The sequence below is a fragment of the Thamnophis sirtalis genome, unplaced genomic scaffold, assembly GCF_051295495.1.
Source record: "Thamnophis sirtalis isolate CommonGarterSnake01/CBP01778 unplaced genomic scaffold, rThaSir2_p1.2 scaffold_3, whole genome shotgun sequence".
NCBI classification, from domain to species: Eukaryota; Metazoa; Chordata; class Lepidosauria; order Squamata; family Natricidae; genus Thamnophis; species Thamnophis sirtalis.
The window spans coordinates 88,393,341-88,409,555 of NW_028261383.1; the positions used below are offsets into that span (position 1 = coordinate 88,393,341).

At 40.3% G+C, this 16,215-nt stretch overlaps 1 long non-coding RNA gene across 1 annotated transcript; it reads right to left on the bottom strand.

Annotated features, from left to right (window-relative positions):
* Positions 1-7,883: 7,883 nt before the first annotated feature.
* Positions 7,884-15,668, bottom strand: LOC148048055 (uncharacterized). The gene is made up of 2 exons (XR_015695949.1): positions 15,025-15,668; positions 7,884-8,624 (listed from the first exon to the last, which is right to left on the bottom strand). It is a non-coding gene; the product is annotated as an uncharacterized LOC148048055 (long non-coding RNA).
* Positions 15,669-16,215: the final 547 nt, after the last annotated feature.

The window sequence follows — 16,215 nt, forward strand, 5'->3', positions numbered from 1 at the left end:
ACAATCACATGTCTTTTCAAGCCTTTCTGTAGATCTTATGGGAAGAATCTGTTTTCCTGACAATCGTGAAAGAAAAAGCATTTCAGCATTTCAACCACACTTCCTCTGGTTGATTTATTGTTGCTTTAAAAGCCTTTTGGTTATCACTGACCAATTTCTCATCAGAATAGATGGAGTCACTTAGCGTAGCTTCAGAATATTAAAAATTTGTCATGCGTTTCTGTGCTTTGCTGGAAAGAATTTCAATCATATTTCAATCTCACCACATTTGTCCCCCTTTAACCTCTGTGCTCTTTGACTTTAGCCAAGACTCCAAACGATTTCTTCATCTTAAAATAAACTTTATTTTTCTTTCCCTCTTGGAGGAAAACAACAATGCTAATGTTCTTGGCAGACAGAGATAGTATCGTTTCTGCCTTCTTGTCTCTCCTCATTCCACAAATGTTATTTAGATCAAAATATTGATGGTCCTCTAGTGAACCATGTAAAAATATTCTTTGATTTTGGTAGGAAAAATATGTATAAACATACATTCAATGCCTCACCATCCATCAGGCCACCTGGCCATGGGTAAGTCACATATACAGTACAGGAGTCAGCATTGCTGTATTATATTGTGGGAAGTTATCATCCAGCCCTCTCCCAGAAAAATGAAATATCCTAGGAAATATTGAAAAGGCAGAATATTTCTCTGGAGGTGGAAAGAAAGAAAGTGTTTTAAAAGACAGAATAGTTGCCTGTAGTTTCCTGCCCATCCCCACTGTTAATGGGCCATTAACCCAGCCAAGCTAGTCCACTTTACATAATAAAGACTTCTCCACTGCAGCCCCAGGGGGGACGGGAGTAAAGGCATGATAATATTGGCCCTTTACTCAACTGACCACATGGCATCTGAGAACTCATCCATACCTGGATTCAACTCATCCATACCTGGATAGGCCCATGGGAGTCTGACACCCAATCGGAATACATTTCTTACACAGGAACAGGAAACAGAGAGGTGGGACTGAACAGGTTATAAAAAGCCTAGCAAGCCTTCCCTTCCCTCCTTCAGCCCTTCCCTTCTTCTCCACCAACATTGAAGCATGTGATCACCTTTTCTGTTCAGGGCTCAAGCCATGTGGCCCTGTCCAACAATAAACCATCTTTCCAAGCAGCCTCCATGTCTCCAGTGTCTTTTTCCCCACTTGGAGCCGAGCCCAGAAGGACATTTCTTTCATCAATATAGTATAAGCATATTGCTTCTTTCTTCTAAAGTGGAAGAAGTCAAGAGCCTTTTGTTATACAACAGAAATATAAAGAAGTATTTACACAACTAGCTGTGCAACTTGAGTCCATATTCTCAAAGGAGAATCTTCGTTTAACCTCTTAATCACTTGCAATATTTCTCATTTCTATAACTGCTTTTCCTGTTCTAGTTTCCAGCATAAGAGATATTACATTCTTCAATTCATTAGTTGATGTAAAGAAGATTCTATCTTGAAAAAGGTTTTTATTTTCCATTTTTTTCATTTTCATACACTCACATATATACTGTGCATAGCCGGAGCCATACAACATTAAACAATAATCGCAGCAATTCCTCTTGTCAACAATACCCCGAAAAAATAGAAACCCAATATACCTCTTCCACTCTCCGTACACCTCTTTCTTCCACCTCCCCTTCCAACTTTCTATCTTCCCTCCATTATCCCCCTCTACCCTACTTCCCCTCCCCCTCTACCACTCCTCTCTCCCGATCCACTCCCTCCCTTCCTTCTCACCCTCCCTCCCATCCTCTCTCCTGCCCTCTCTACCCATCTTTCTTCTATCCCACTCCTCCTCCCGATGTAAAGAAGATTCTGTAAACATTTAAGAATGCTTAAGAGAATATACAGTTCTTATAGTGGAACTGGATAATATGTCAATTATAGCAATGGAGTAGCACCAGAGGTGGGTTGCTCCCAGTTTGTACCAGTTTGTGAGAACCAGTAGTGGTAATTGGACCTGGGTCGCCGAACTGGTAGTGATGGCTGTCTGGCCAGCCATGCCCCCAAACTGGTATACCTGGACACTCGCCCTTCCTCAGCCTATTCACAACCACCGCCTCCTCCAGATCAGGCGCTGCCGGAGCAAGCCGAGCGCCCTGAGCACATGGGCTGCTTCGGGAGCCCCGAGGCTTCACAACCACTACCTCCTCCAGATCAGGCACTGCCGGAGCAACCCAAGCGCCCTGCACACATGGGCCACTCTGGGAGACCTGAGATTGCCAGAATGGCCATTTCCTTCCTCCTCGGGCTCCATCTCCCGGGCAGACGGAGCAAATGGAGCATCCCAGGCAGACAGAGCGAGAGCCCAGGGCCAAACCCATTGACCACAGCCACCACTTCAAGAACAGGCTGCTCGGCTCTCCCCCAGCGCCGGATGACAGCAAAGAGCCCCAGCCTGGCACCCCCTCCTTGTCAAAAAATTTTACCACCGTTTTGGTGGGCATGGCTTGCTGGTGATAGGGTTATGTGACTGAGTGTGCATGAGGGAAGTCAAGTTGGCCATGCCCACTCAGTCACATGCCTGCCCACCTAGCCATGCTCAAAATAGTAAAAAAATTTAAACCCACCCTGAGTAGCAGGAGCTACCAATAGTAATTATCTGAACAGGCAGCTATTATGGAAAGCAAGACTGACCTATGGGAATGATAGGGTTAAGAGTTAGATGAAAGCTAAATAGGGACCCTAAATTTACACTTTCGCTTTTTTTAAAAAAGCATTTTATTTAATTTACCTTTCTCATTTTTTCCCCTAAGTTCAAATTTTGACTAGGGAGCTCAAAAGCTCAAAGGAGCTCAACGAGGCTTCTTTCTGGATTTCTGAGGAGGTCTAAGGAAGAGTCTCAAAACAAAGCAATCCTGTGGTGGTGGGTTCCCAGGGAGTCTATAACTTAGCAGGTTTTCGCAGGGGATGCCTTAGTCAAAATCTGCTTGAAAAATGCAAGCGTCGAATGCACTCAAATATTTGGAAAGGTTTTGCCAAAGTGGTGATTTGGAGCCCACGCACAGCAATAAAATCAAAGCCCTTTATAGCTCCAGGAGCAGGGCATCTCTCCAAGCCTTCATTCCTTCCTTGAAGAGGCCTTATAAAGGGAGGCCTTGATGAGCCACTTATCTCTCTTTCCCTGGGGCACTTCTAATCCAGCTCATCAGCGCTGATAGGCTAGTGTGAAGTTATGAAGACCACAAGAGATCCTACTGGAACATTTATCTTGGAGATAAAGATCCCTGTGCTGCTGAATAAAGGCCCCTGATTTAGTGGATCTGAGCAAGGGGCTGGTGACTGAGACGCTATCACAATGCCTTTGCCCTTAAACACTCAGGTCTGGCCAGATCCTACTCATCCGTACCAAAGTTGGATTCCCATCAAAAGCAAAATAGAGAATCTGTGAGTAAACTGAGGCTCCATTGCAAGCCACCAGTTTGCATATACAAAAGAATGACCTCTGCAGTGTTGCTAAATTTATAGATTCAAAGACTGTACAGAAGAATCTGTTTTTCAGACCAGATCTTGTGCCTTTAAGGCAGTGGTGAAATTCATTTTTTTTTTACTACCGGTTCTATGGGTGTGGCTCGGTGAGCATGGCTGAGGAAGGATACTGCAAAATCTCCATTCCCTCCCCACTCTGAGGCCAACCAGAGGTGGCATTTGCTGGTTCTCCAAAATACTCAAAATTACCACTACCGGTTCTCCAGAACCTGTCAGAACCTGCTGAATTTCATCCTTGCTTTAATGCTTATATGATAGTACTTAGCATAGTATAGCTCATTTCTTCTGGGGCACCTCCCCCCACATTCCCATCCCTTTCACTTTTCTACTATAAAGATGTTTTGTTTTTGCCACATGTTTATTCTATGCATTAGGTTTGTGCAAGAGTCATGCCACCTGCTGGACAATACCCAAAGGATCTCTTGAATGAACAAGAGGCTACCGTGTGGAACATTCATTTGGCTGAATGGATTGTCGGTATCCTCCTGTACATAAAAAATGCCATTTATCTTCATCTCACTTGCGTTTGAAAATGGAAAACTATGAACTCTAGGAGCAGAGGTCTTGCTCTGGCCTTTACTTGTTCCGCTGATTTTAGATTTTCCTGGAAGTTTTTTTCTTTTTAAAAAAGGATTTAATAAAGTGACTCCATCCATTCACTGAAAATTTAAGCTGGGTCTAACATGTTAGTTAGTTAGTTAGTTAGTTAGTTAGTTTATTGGTCTTGTATGCTGCCCACTCCCGAAAGACTCTGGGCGGCTAACAATAAACAGGGGAAGGGGATAAATAGACAAAACAACAATTTAAAATGCACAACATTCATAGTTACCGTGGGGCTGGATACTTCGACAGTCCCCCGGCCTGCCGGAGCAGCCAGGACTTAGTGGCTTTGCAGAAGGCCGGGAGAGTCGTAAGGGTCCGGATCTCCACGGGGAGCTTGTTCCAGAGGGCTGGAGCTGCAACAGAGAAGACTCTCCCCCGGGGGGTCGCCTGCATAATGTCCTGCATTATGACAAGGGAGTACCTTCAATGGAATCAGACTTAGTATTACCTATCACTAGGTCTTCACTACTAGTCCACAGGTTTTATTGGACTGGGCTACAGCCCTCTTATCATCCTCGAGTAGCATAGGCAATGTTGAAACTTATAATCTGCAAATCAAGGGGACAAGGTTAAGGATTTATGGCAATAGCCTTCCAGGACTGCAGACAGGATAGATGCCAAGGGTTCTAGCTGAGAAGTTTTATATTCAGGTCATATATTCTGTTCCTGAGACACAATCTTATTACATCATTCCCCAGCATATAAGCCTGAATAAGAAAAAGTTAAATGTGCCAGGCTTTACTATTATGATTACTCAATAACTATCATAAATAATGTGCCAGTAAACTTCACTGCTGTATATAGCAAGCTTCAGATTTCTTATGATTTTGAAATTAAAAGGTGTAAAACAGAAAAAATTCCCAACTGAGTCACCTCCCTCCCTCCCTCCCTCCCTCCCTCTCTCTCTCTCTCTCATATAAATCAAGACATTTACTAGATTTAGGTAAGTGCTACTGAAAAGCTAAAAATAAAATATGGGGATGTTTTATTTTCTGTAAAATGCTGTTCTGCTATTTTCTCTTAACAGAAGTAACTCTGCCAGATCTATGGCTTAGGAAGACATTTATTATAAAATGCCAGGGTATTTAGAAATGTTCCAACTCATTAATTTTGAAACAGATGCTTCTTCTATTCTTTTTGGAGTTATTTTAAAATGATATGCTTACATCGATCTTTTGGCATTAGTGTTTATCTAATAATGTGCATTAATAAACAGAAAGAAATCTATAAACAACTGACTTCTTTTTTCTTATTTGCTATTTGCAAAATACAGTCATTAAACTGAGTATAAAAAAAGAGTCTATTCCTCTCAATAGGAAGTTTATCTGTCTAGCATATACAATTTTAAGTCTTAGGCAAGATCACAGCAGACTTTTAAGATAGTGGTGGCAATTTTATGGAGCTTCTAGGTGATGTCACTACAGTGTAGAGAACAACCCACATTTTATCTCTTGTTAATCTTTTCCTCAAGTTGAATAAGCTAAGGAAAAGCCTGAAACACCATTTGCTAACCCTTTAAATGTGCAAGAACATTTGAAGAACAGTTTAACTGGCAGTGGCTCCTGAGGCATTCCTTCATGCGTTGGCATCTCCGTGTTGACATCTACAACTTGGTAGACACGCGGTTTACAGTACATTTATTTTGATGCTGTGCCAGATACTGGCATCTCCGGTTAAAACCAGGGTAGCCTGATATGGGTTCACCCAGGTTCAGGAGAAGTCGTAGCTAACATTATGGCCAGTTCAGAGTACCTCCAAATCCTACCCCTGGCTGGCCCTGCCTACCCTACCCCTTCCAGGAGTCTCCATGCGGCTTGTTTTGGATGTGAGGTAAGTGGCTCGGGGAGGAGGAAAAACGGGCCTCCTGGAAGGCCTCCGGAGCCCGGGGGAGGCAGTTTTTGCAATCCCAGAGGCTCAAGGAAAGCCTCCAGAGCCTGGGGAAGGTAAAAATGCCCCCCCACCGTGATGCAGGAGGCTGACTAGGCCACGTCCACCATGGCCACGCCCACCCAGCAACCAGGCAAAGAACCTGTTGCTGAAATTTTTGAAGCCCACCCATGGTTAAAACCAAACCTGAAAAGCATTCTGTCTGCAAGACTGATCAATTATGCAGAAGCTCTCTAATATTGCCAATGGAACAAACAAGGAACAAAGAAACAAATAATCAGAAAATAAACATTCCCACTTGAGTTTGAGTTTCATTTTATTTATATGCCGCCCTATTCCCGGTGGGACTCAGGGCAGCGCACAAACCCAAGGAGGGGAACGGAAAAAGCACAAAAACTACAAAAGTACAGGGCATTTAAAAACAACCAACAGCCACATGATTCGAGAGGGGAAGGGAACTCATCGACCCCAGGCCTGCCGACACAGCCAGGTTTTAACGGCTTTTCGGAAGGCCTGGAGAGAGGTGAGGGTCCGAATCTCTGCGGGGAGTTCGTCCCAAAGGGCCGGAGCCGCCACAGAGAAGGCCCTCCCCCGGGTAGTGGCCAGATGACATTGGCTGGTAGACGGAACCCGGAGGAGGCCTACCCTGTGTGATCTAATGGATCTTTGGGAGGTAATTGGCAGCAGGCGGTCTCTCAAGTACCCAGGTCCAATACCATGAAGGTTATGAGTTGTCTTTGATTGGGCTGAAAAACAGCGGGCTTCCCAATGGCAAAAATATTGGTGAAGGGTATGAGCATTACAAAATACTGTAAGACTACAGTATCTTGTAAAATCAGCTCATCTGGTTGTGTTTTCTATCCAATCTATCCAGTCAGATAGACCGTATGAGAAGTGCCTTCTGATTTAGGAATGAGGCCACTGCCCCGGTTTATGAAAAAACCCTGTTGGCCATAAGTCAACACATGTTCCTTGAGGAGGAACCACAAGTCTAGGAACACTCCTAGATACCTATTTTATTTTTAAATAAAAGAAAAAGAATGCTTTTACAGGTACAATATTTTTGTTTATTTTAAGATGATATGACTTATGTGAATAAAGACCATTTGTCAAAGTTATTAAGACTCCATTAAGGCTCAGATGCTTATAATAGCAGCTTTCACCCAACCTTGGCACATCTTCTCAGCTAAATAGGATTGGATCTTGCTCAAGGTTAAATAGGAACATCCTAGAGTTGCAGGCTAAACAAGTCAAAAAAAGAAAAAGAAAGAAAAGAAACCATACCCCCAAAAGTAAAAAAAATGGTAATTTGTTTATTTACTATGTCCCACAAAATTACAATGTCATGTCTATAGAAGTCTTTAAGAGTTGAACTTCATTCAAGGGAGTCTTTAACAGCTTCCTGTTTTGATTATTGTCATGCATGATTTATGGGCCTGCATTGGAAAATTATCCCATACTGACAACAAATATCTTACTTAGTACCTTAATTGACTATAAAATTCCCAAGATTCCAGAAAGTGAGATTTCTTCCATTATCTGTCCATCTCATCATCTAAGGTGACTTAAATCTAATTTAAGTCAGGGCAGGCTAATCCATGGCCCAAAGGCCATATCAGCACCCAATTTGTTTTCACTTTGCTTCTAAAAAATTCTCATTTTATTCTGCTACTGATTTTAGGCTGTTTCATTTTTATTCTGTGTTTTCTCCATTTTGGTATCTGCTATTTTTAATCATGTTTACTGGTTTGTACGTTGCAAATTATATTTTAATACAATTTTATACTTGCCTTGTAGCTATAAAAATTAAAGCAAAGTCATGGAATCTAAAAAAAAAAAAAGAAGTCACAAAGGACAAACACAAACACACATCATTACTTCCTTTGTATCCTTTTAATTAGATAAGTTTATTAATTGAGTAAAATCTGAAACCAAGATACATGGTCTATCATCCAAATCAATCTCAAGTTCTCACCTTCATAGTTTATTCATGTTAGAACCGAAATCACAGCTTCTCTTTTATAGAATAATTTGGTCATTTCTCTTCCCCATTGCCTTTAAAAGTCTTGGGTTTTAAAGTTGGAGAGTTTTATTTAAAGTTAAAGATTGGAGTTGACCCCCCAATCATCCTTATCCCTTAGAAGTGAGTGAATCTGTGCTCTTCCCACTGTTGACACAGAGGAACAAATAAAAAGAAGTCAGCAATCCTGGAACATTTATTTAAAAAATACTCTCAACTCTATTCAGTTGAAAAAAATACATTTTTAACATAAAATCCTGGCACATCCCCTTTCCACAATCCACATTTTTAATATGCTTTGTGCCCTTTTGTGAGGTCGCTTGCAAAAACAGTCTGAGCACATGTAATAGAATGCAGCTTTACAGTTGTAGTCATCAATGGCACTGCATCTTCATGGAGGGAAGTATTCAGTGGAGTATCCCAAGGCTCTGTTTTGGGCCCAGTACTCTTCAACATCTCCATCAATGATTTGGATGAGGGAATAAATGGGGAACCCATCAAAATTGCAGATGACACCAAGCTGGCAGAAATAGCCAACCCTCCAGAAGACAAGCTTTAGAGTCAGAAGGATCTTGACAAACTTGAACATTGGGCACTATCTAATAAAAAGAAATTCAATGTTGAAAAGAGTAAGGGTCTACAATTAGGCAACAAAAACGAAATGCACAGGTACAGTATAGGTGGTACTAAAGTAGGACGTAAAGTGAGATTTGGACATTAAGTGTGAAACCTACTGGGTCAGGCTGGACAGCCTCTCGGGGCCCCTTTACTCTTATATTAAAAAGCCACATAGGCAGAGTTGCAGCTTGCAAAAGAACAGGAAGCAAATGCCTAACCTCAGAGTTCAATAGTCTCACAAGACCACAAGGGTCAGCTAAACTTCGCTTAGAGATATGTAGTCCATACCTGTAACAAAAGGAGAAGTAAGACCCCATCTCCTTATAAAGCTCTTTCCTCAAGGTAACCAATAGGAAATGAGTTAAGTATTTCCGTGTTATGCTTCCCTTGAGAATGTATAAGAACGCATGCTTCGATAATAAAGGTTGTTCAGAATTTGCAATGTTAGCCATTTCACTAACTTTCTGAACCTGGCTGCCAAATAAACTTTTCCTGTACCCTGAGAAGTCTAAAGCCTGTCATTTTCTGCAACAGTACCTTGCTCAACAGTAGTAACTGTGAGAGAGATCTTGGAATCCTAGTGGACAACCATTTAAATATGAGCCAGCAGTGTGCAGCAGCTGCCAAAAAAGCCAACACAGTTCTAGGCTACATAAACAGAGGGATAGCATCAAGATCACGTGAAGTGTTAATACACTTTACAATGCCTTGGTAAGGCCACACTTGGAATACTGCATTCGGTTTTGGTCACCAAGATGTAGAAAAGATGTGGAGACTCTAGAAAGAGTGCAGAGAAGAGCAACAAAGATGATTAAAGGACTGGACACTAAAACATATGAAGAACGGTTGCAGGAACTGGGTATGTCTAGTTTAATGAAAAGAAGGACTAGGGGAGACATGATAGCAGTGTTCCAATATCTCAGGAGTTGCCACAAAGAAGAGGGAGTCAAACTATTCTCCAAGGCACCTTAGGGTAGAAGAAGAAAGCAATGGGTGGAAACTAATCAAGGAGAGAAGCAACTTAGAACTGAGGAGAAATTTCCTGACAGTTAGAACAATTCATCAGTGGAACAGCTTGCCTCCAGAAGTTGTGAATGCCCCAACACTGGAAGTCTTTAAGAAGATGTTGGATAGCCATTTGTCTGGAACGGTATAGGATTTCCTGCCTAGTCAGGGAGTTGGACTAGAAGACCTCCAAGGTCCCTTCCAACTCTGCTATTGTAAACTACCCAGTTCCTTCTTTGTTAATGATCCTGATGAGACAGGAAAGTCTCAGTTTTGCCGCCAAATGCCTTTTTCAGTGGTAAACTGAAATGAGAGAGCAGGACACACATATTCCAAGAAAAATGCTTGATTTTCAGGCTTCAGGAGCAGGAACTCATTGTAAGAGCATTTCCTTGCTGCCACTCTTTTTACTCCCCTGAAATAATCTGAAAGCTCCTCTTCCCTTCCCCTCTTCACATAAAAGAGAAAACAACAAGACAAAAACAAGTGGCATTGTACGCATGTTGAATCATTCACTACTGAAAAGAAAAGGATAAGCCTGAACGTTTGTTCATTTTATCCTTACTAATGCTCTGGTGAAGGTCCTCTTGTGCAACAATAGCTGCCAATCAATTATGCAATCAAGGATTTTCGCATAATTTATCAGAAATTGTATTTTATTTTAATTTTCCCCTTTGGATTATGCTGCAGCTGAACTGGAAACAAATCTGCTCAGTTTCCAGATATAGCTGGTGCCATGGGAACACAGAGATCTGGAGTTGTTTTGACACAGGATATTGTGTTGCGTTGCATTCTATTCTATTCTATTCTATTCTATTCTATTCTATTCACTACCAATCTCATTATCAGGCAACCTTGGGCAGCTTACAATGTCATAAATAGCAGTATAAAACAATTAGAAGGTTAAAACATTAAACATTGGGAATTAAAATTAAAAGCATTAAAATTAACAACAAAGAGGATAAAAAGGACCAATACATAAATGGGTTGGACATGGGATCTTCTGCTAATCTACTAGCCATTGTCAGAGTGGGACACTCACATTGGGCTCCAAGCCAGTTGGCAGAGCCAGGTTTTCAGGCTCTTTCTGAAAGGCAAGGGGGCGGGGATGGATCTCACCTTTTGGGGGGGTCCAAGTGTGGGGGCTGCAGCAGAAAAGGTTCTTCTCCTAGACCATCTAGCCATAATTTCAGTTCACCGACAAAAGCACACCCGACAACAGCGCGCCGACAAAACCGTGGGGAGAAAAGCACAAGTTCAAAATCGTGCTGAAGAATGAGGACAGAAGCGCGCCGACAACAGCGCGCCGACAGAAGCACGCTGTAAACCTAACTCTAAAGGTAACCCTAAACGTAACCCTAAATGTAACCCTAAACCTAACCCTAAACCTAACCCTGAACCTAACCCTGAACCTAACCCTGAACCTAACCCTGAACCTAACCCTGAACCTAACCCTCAAAGGAACCCTAAACCTAACCCTTACCCTTACCCTAACCCTTACCTTAACTGTAATGGCGCTTCTGTCAGCGGTCTTTTGTTGGTGTGCCTTTGTGGGCGCGCTATCGACGTCGCGGTTTTATCGACATGTTTTTGTCGGCGCGCTGTTGTCGGGCACACTTTTGTCGGGTCACGATAATTTCTTGGCTGATGGAACCCACATTATGCCCCTTTTGCTGGAGTGAACGGGGCAGACCAAACTCAATGGGGAGAGATGATTCCTCAGGTGGACCCATGCAATAAAGAGCTGGAAAGATTTTATCCGACCCTTATATAGAAAGTATAACAATGTTTTCTAGAAAGCAATAAGTAACCACTGCTTGTTTTGTCTTCCAGTTTATAGCAGTTTGGTTGTTTAGGCTTGTTTGCATCCCTCAAATATCAGATATAACATCCAGGCCATTCTTACTATTTATGAAACAAACCAATCCCAGTTTCTTGCATAATAAATAAATTCTCTGTTAAGTCAACATTTCTCTAGCCATTTATTAAACTGATGGTCTGTTTACTCAAAGAAAGCATGAGTGTGAAACTTTCCTACTTTCTCTTTATCTCTGGTTTTTCCAACTTTCTCCGACATTGAAGGGTGAAAATATTCTTTTGCCTGTGCAAGTGCCAACAAAAATATTCCATTTCATTTAGCTATGGTTGCCATGTATAACAAAGAAGATAGTTAGCGGAATTGACCTATGCTGCCATGACTCCATCCAAACAATGTGGCAAACATGTTTACTTATTTGAGACTGATATTAATTAAGAAAGACATTCCCTTAACCATAAGCAAAGGAAATGTGCTTTCCAAAAGACAAAACTCCCTGCCTGACTGCAACAGTTTATTAAAAGCAAGTCAAATGAAGAGACAGAGCAACAAAACTAGCATTCCCTTTGCTGGTGTTGGGTATGAATATTAGGAGCTGAAGCTCAATATATCTGAAGGCCATCACTCGAGGAAGGCCAACTCAATCCAGGAAAGCAATCCCCATTTGAAAATTCAGAATGCCTTTCTTGAAATGTTTGTGTTCTTAAATATTTTAAAATAGGCTCTGTGAAGTCAGTGGAGTAGTGGTACAATATGATATAAGGACTGGATTTTTTCATAGCAGGAATGATGGCATTATGGGCCTCCTTGTTCGAAAAGTGAATGGGATGCTCACTGTTGCCTTAACTTTCAAATAAGGCAGCATCGAAACAACCAGGAAACAGACCCAAGGAGAGGCTGGATTTGTTTTGTTTTTTAATAGCATACCTATCTCAGAGTAGAAAATAAATATAAGTAATCCTCGACTTATGACCACAATTGAGTCCAAAATTTCTGTTGTTAAGTGAGACATTTGTTAAGTGAGTTTTTGCCCTTTTCTTGCCACCATTGATAAGTTGAATCAAGTCAAATTCACAGGAGACCCAGTCTTAAATTCCATTGAACTACAGTACTTTTGTCTACAGTCGATAAATTAGTATCAAGGTTGTTAAGTGAATCTGGCTTCCCCATTGACTTTCCTGGTCAGAAGATCGCAAAAGGAGATCATGTGACACCCCCCCCCAGGACACTGCAACGGTCATAAATATGAGTCAGTTGCCAAGCATCTGAATTTTGATCCCACGATCATGAGGATGCGGCAAAGGTCATAACTATGAAAAACTGTCATCATTCACATTTTTCAGTGCCATTGCAACTTTGAGCAGTCACTAAATGAACTGTTGTAAGTCAAGGATTACCTGTAGTAACCCATGAATAGTATATCTGTGTAGGATTGCTTGCACTTTTAGTTTATTTTTTTATAGCTCAATGAAAACTTAACATATTGAACTTCTGCAGACAAAAGTACTGTAGTTCAATGGAATTTAAGAGTGGATCTCCTGTGAATTTGACTTGATTCAACAAATCTAGGGTCAGGCCTACAGCCAGTTCCTTTTGGGATCTTTGGCCTGCCACACTAATATTCTATTCTACTATGCTGTTTCATTAGTGGGGAATTGGGAGGGGGAATAGTAAGGAGTAGAATGTGATGTTGTCAAAATAAAATTACTTTATAGAATCCAAGGTCATCCTTTGTCTCTACATTTCTGCACCTGACCGGAACTGGATGGATGGAACTGCCAGCATAGCAGTGGAAGATTGGGCCATGTGATGGACTTGTGGGTGTGGGAGCAGGATCTTGAACTTTCAAATGGGTGGGGAAAACCGGGAAGCTTTCAGATTCGGGTTTTCCCAGATGTGCAAACATGACTCTCTTAATAAATTGGAACTTTGAGCAATACTTTGCCTTGGACTCTGATTTAATTTTGGATGTTATTTGGAACCCTGACATTTAGTAGGTTTGTAGCTTCCTTGGCACTTATGAGTTGCCATTACCATTTTGTGGATTCCACTCCCCCCTCAAAAAAACCCCAATTCCAAGTCTTAATCAAGAACTCCGAGGTTCTCCGTCAAATTACTGACCTGGTCTGAATTTGCCTAGCATTTTGAGATCAGCCAGAGATGGCTAAGTGATTGGGTGTATCTATTTAGTCCAATGTAAATATACATTATTCGTTGTTGGGATATGATGGGGTTTTCCCACAAAGTTGCTTCATTGAATATAAATAAGGGTAAATTTTAAAAACTTAATGAAAGTGTTTGACCATTGCTGGGAATGCTAACAGTAAAAAAAAAAAGGTTTATTCTTATTGGTTAGTTTCCTGCAGGATGTCCTATTCTTTTCATGGGATCATATTGGTGATTTGCATATTCTCTGTGTTTCCCCAGGGGAAGTGGGGGGTTTACAGAAAGCACTACTGGCTATATATAAACATACAAAATTGGTTTAGGTATTGCATTCAAGGGTGATTTACTATTTTCAGACTTACATGGAATTGTAATGTTTTTCAAACAGGCAATGTTTCTCTGCATTTTTTTACTTTTGCAATTCAGAAGATGAATTTTTGCATGGACAGAAAGGCACCATGAAAACATGTTTTGGCAGATGTTTCAACTCGTCAAGAACAAAAACAGATACAATTTTATTAATCGTCTAGGATTATTATAGGGATAACTGACTAAATCAATATCAAAGCTGATAGAAAAATTAGGGTTCGTATCATTATTTCTAATAGGTATACAGAAAAACTGCACTGGCTAATCCTATTTTTTCCAAATATTGAACTTTGCCATACCTAATTTTTACAATATTTATCTAACTTTATTACTTTAACTGCATTTTTGCTGGGAACTGAACAAGCTACATGCTCAGTCAGTGTCTGAGAATAGCTTAGACCCGACCCTTTAAATTCAGAATGTGATATTTTACTGAAAAGAATGTGTTGTCATATAAACTTTTGCAGCAGAGGATCGAATTAATAAGGCAGTTCCGTACAATCATGAAACAAATTCTGCCCCTTTTGTATTTTGGCTCATACCAAGAGGTAAGAGACAGAATTACCTACAGTCCACAACCAATAGTAAAGGAGTAGTTATGTATGTTATAGACATTTTTTGCATTAGTATAGGAATAGTATAGGCTGCCCCATCCCCCAAACTCTATATAATCCAGAGGAAATTGTGTTAAAATATTGGATGGATTTTAATCTAATTATGTCTGATTCTCTATAAAATGGGTTTTTTTTCATTATAATGGCCATTTTTGCATTAAGATTCATTATATAAAGCATTCCATATATTCCATAAAGCATTTTAAACTGTACTTGCAACAGATTTTGTCTCAGCAAATAAAATATTTCATATGCCCTCGAGTAAAAAATAAAACATAATGGAAATGTATTGCTATCAAAAGAGAAATTGAATTCTTCCTCCTAAAAAAATGCTTTTTAAAAAAACAAAACTATTCTGGTTTGGCCTTAATCAGATTAAGGTGATTTATTGCTCAACACACAAGGACGCACTGTGTTTTAAGATGTTCTTCAGGGATGAATAGCCTCTAGCAAAACAGTTTGTGCACTCCTCAGAGTGACAGCAGTTCTTCTCACAGTGGTATGCCTGCAGAGAAAAGACAAATCTAATTCTGGAGGAGAAATTGAACAGATTTGGGTATAAAACTATTTGGACTAAAGCATATTTTTTTTAAATATTGCATTTCATTTTCTGTCATTGTCTCCTTGATCTCCTCTGCTCCTTCCTGATTGAAACCAGTCATTATGCAGGAGTTTTTATACTAATTGAGTCTCTTATTAATTCCTTGGAGAAAAAAATGTTTCCTCATAATTAAGACTAATATGAGACCAAGCATATCACATAATCTTAATTGGATTTATCCTTAGAGTACTTCCTAATGATACTTTAGAGACTCTATCAGACCTTGACGTCTTCATAAAAATGTAGAGTTCGTGATTTAACTGATAATATATCTGAGCTGTGAACGAGGACGTTCCATTTTCAAATCTCTCCATAGTTATACAACTTTGGCAATATGTGTACTAAAATTGGAATAATGCACAAAAATTTGCAGGATCGCATATGCACTATGGCTGTTTTGAGTGTACCAACATTGCTTAGAATTCCAGAGGATTTAGCTGCATACAAGTTGAACAAACAAACAAAAAACTGAGTTTTAGATCCCTCTTAGTTTGAGATTAATTACGGAGAAAAGATGGCCAAATGTCTGTAAAATGGATACATTTTGGTCAGTTCACCTTTACTATTTATCTTACTATCGTGCTTTGACTGCAGCTCTTTTTTTCAGATGGGACCCGGGATTGTTTATAGTTAGTTCAATGTCAGTTTATTTATTTGAATTTTGATTCTAAAGGATAGCTGGATAGGGAGAAGTGGAGAGGATATGAATATGAATTGTTGTGTGGTTGTAAAGAAATGTAGAATTAACTTTGGAAACAGAGAAGGATTCAGTTGAGTCATTAAAGGAAGACTTGCAGAAAAGATTACACTGTCCTGAAAGAAACCCAAACTTGTGGTTTTGAAAACAAAACAAGGTTTGTTTTTACTGTAAGATGGGATCTGCAGAAGCTTAGTAAAGTCTTTAAGATTTGGTTATTTTATCTTACTAAAATAAAGGGCATTCTTGTCTTTAGGCCATCTTGGGTTTATGAGAGGATAGGAGAAAAAAAGAGAGAAAGGAA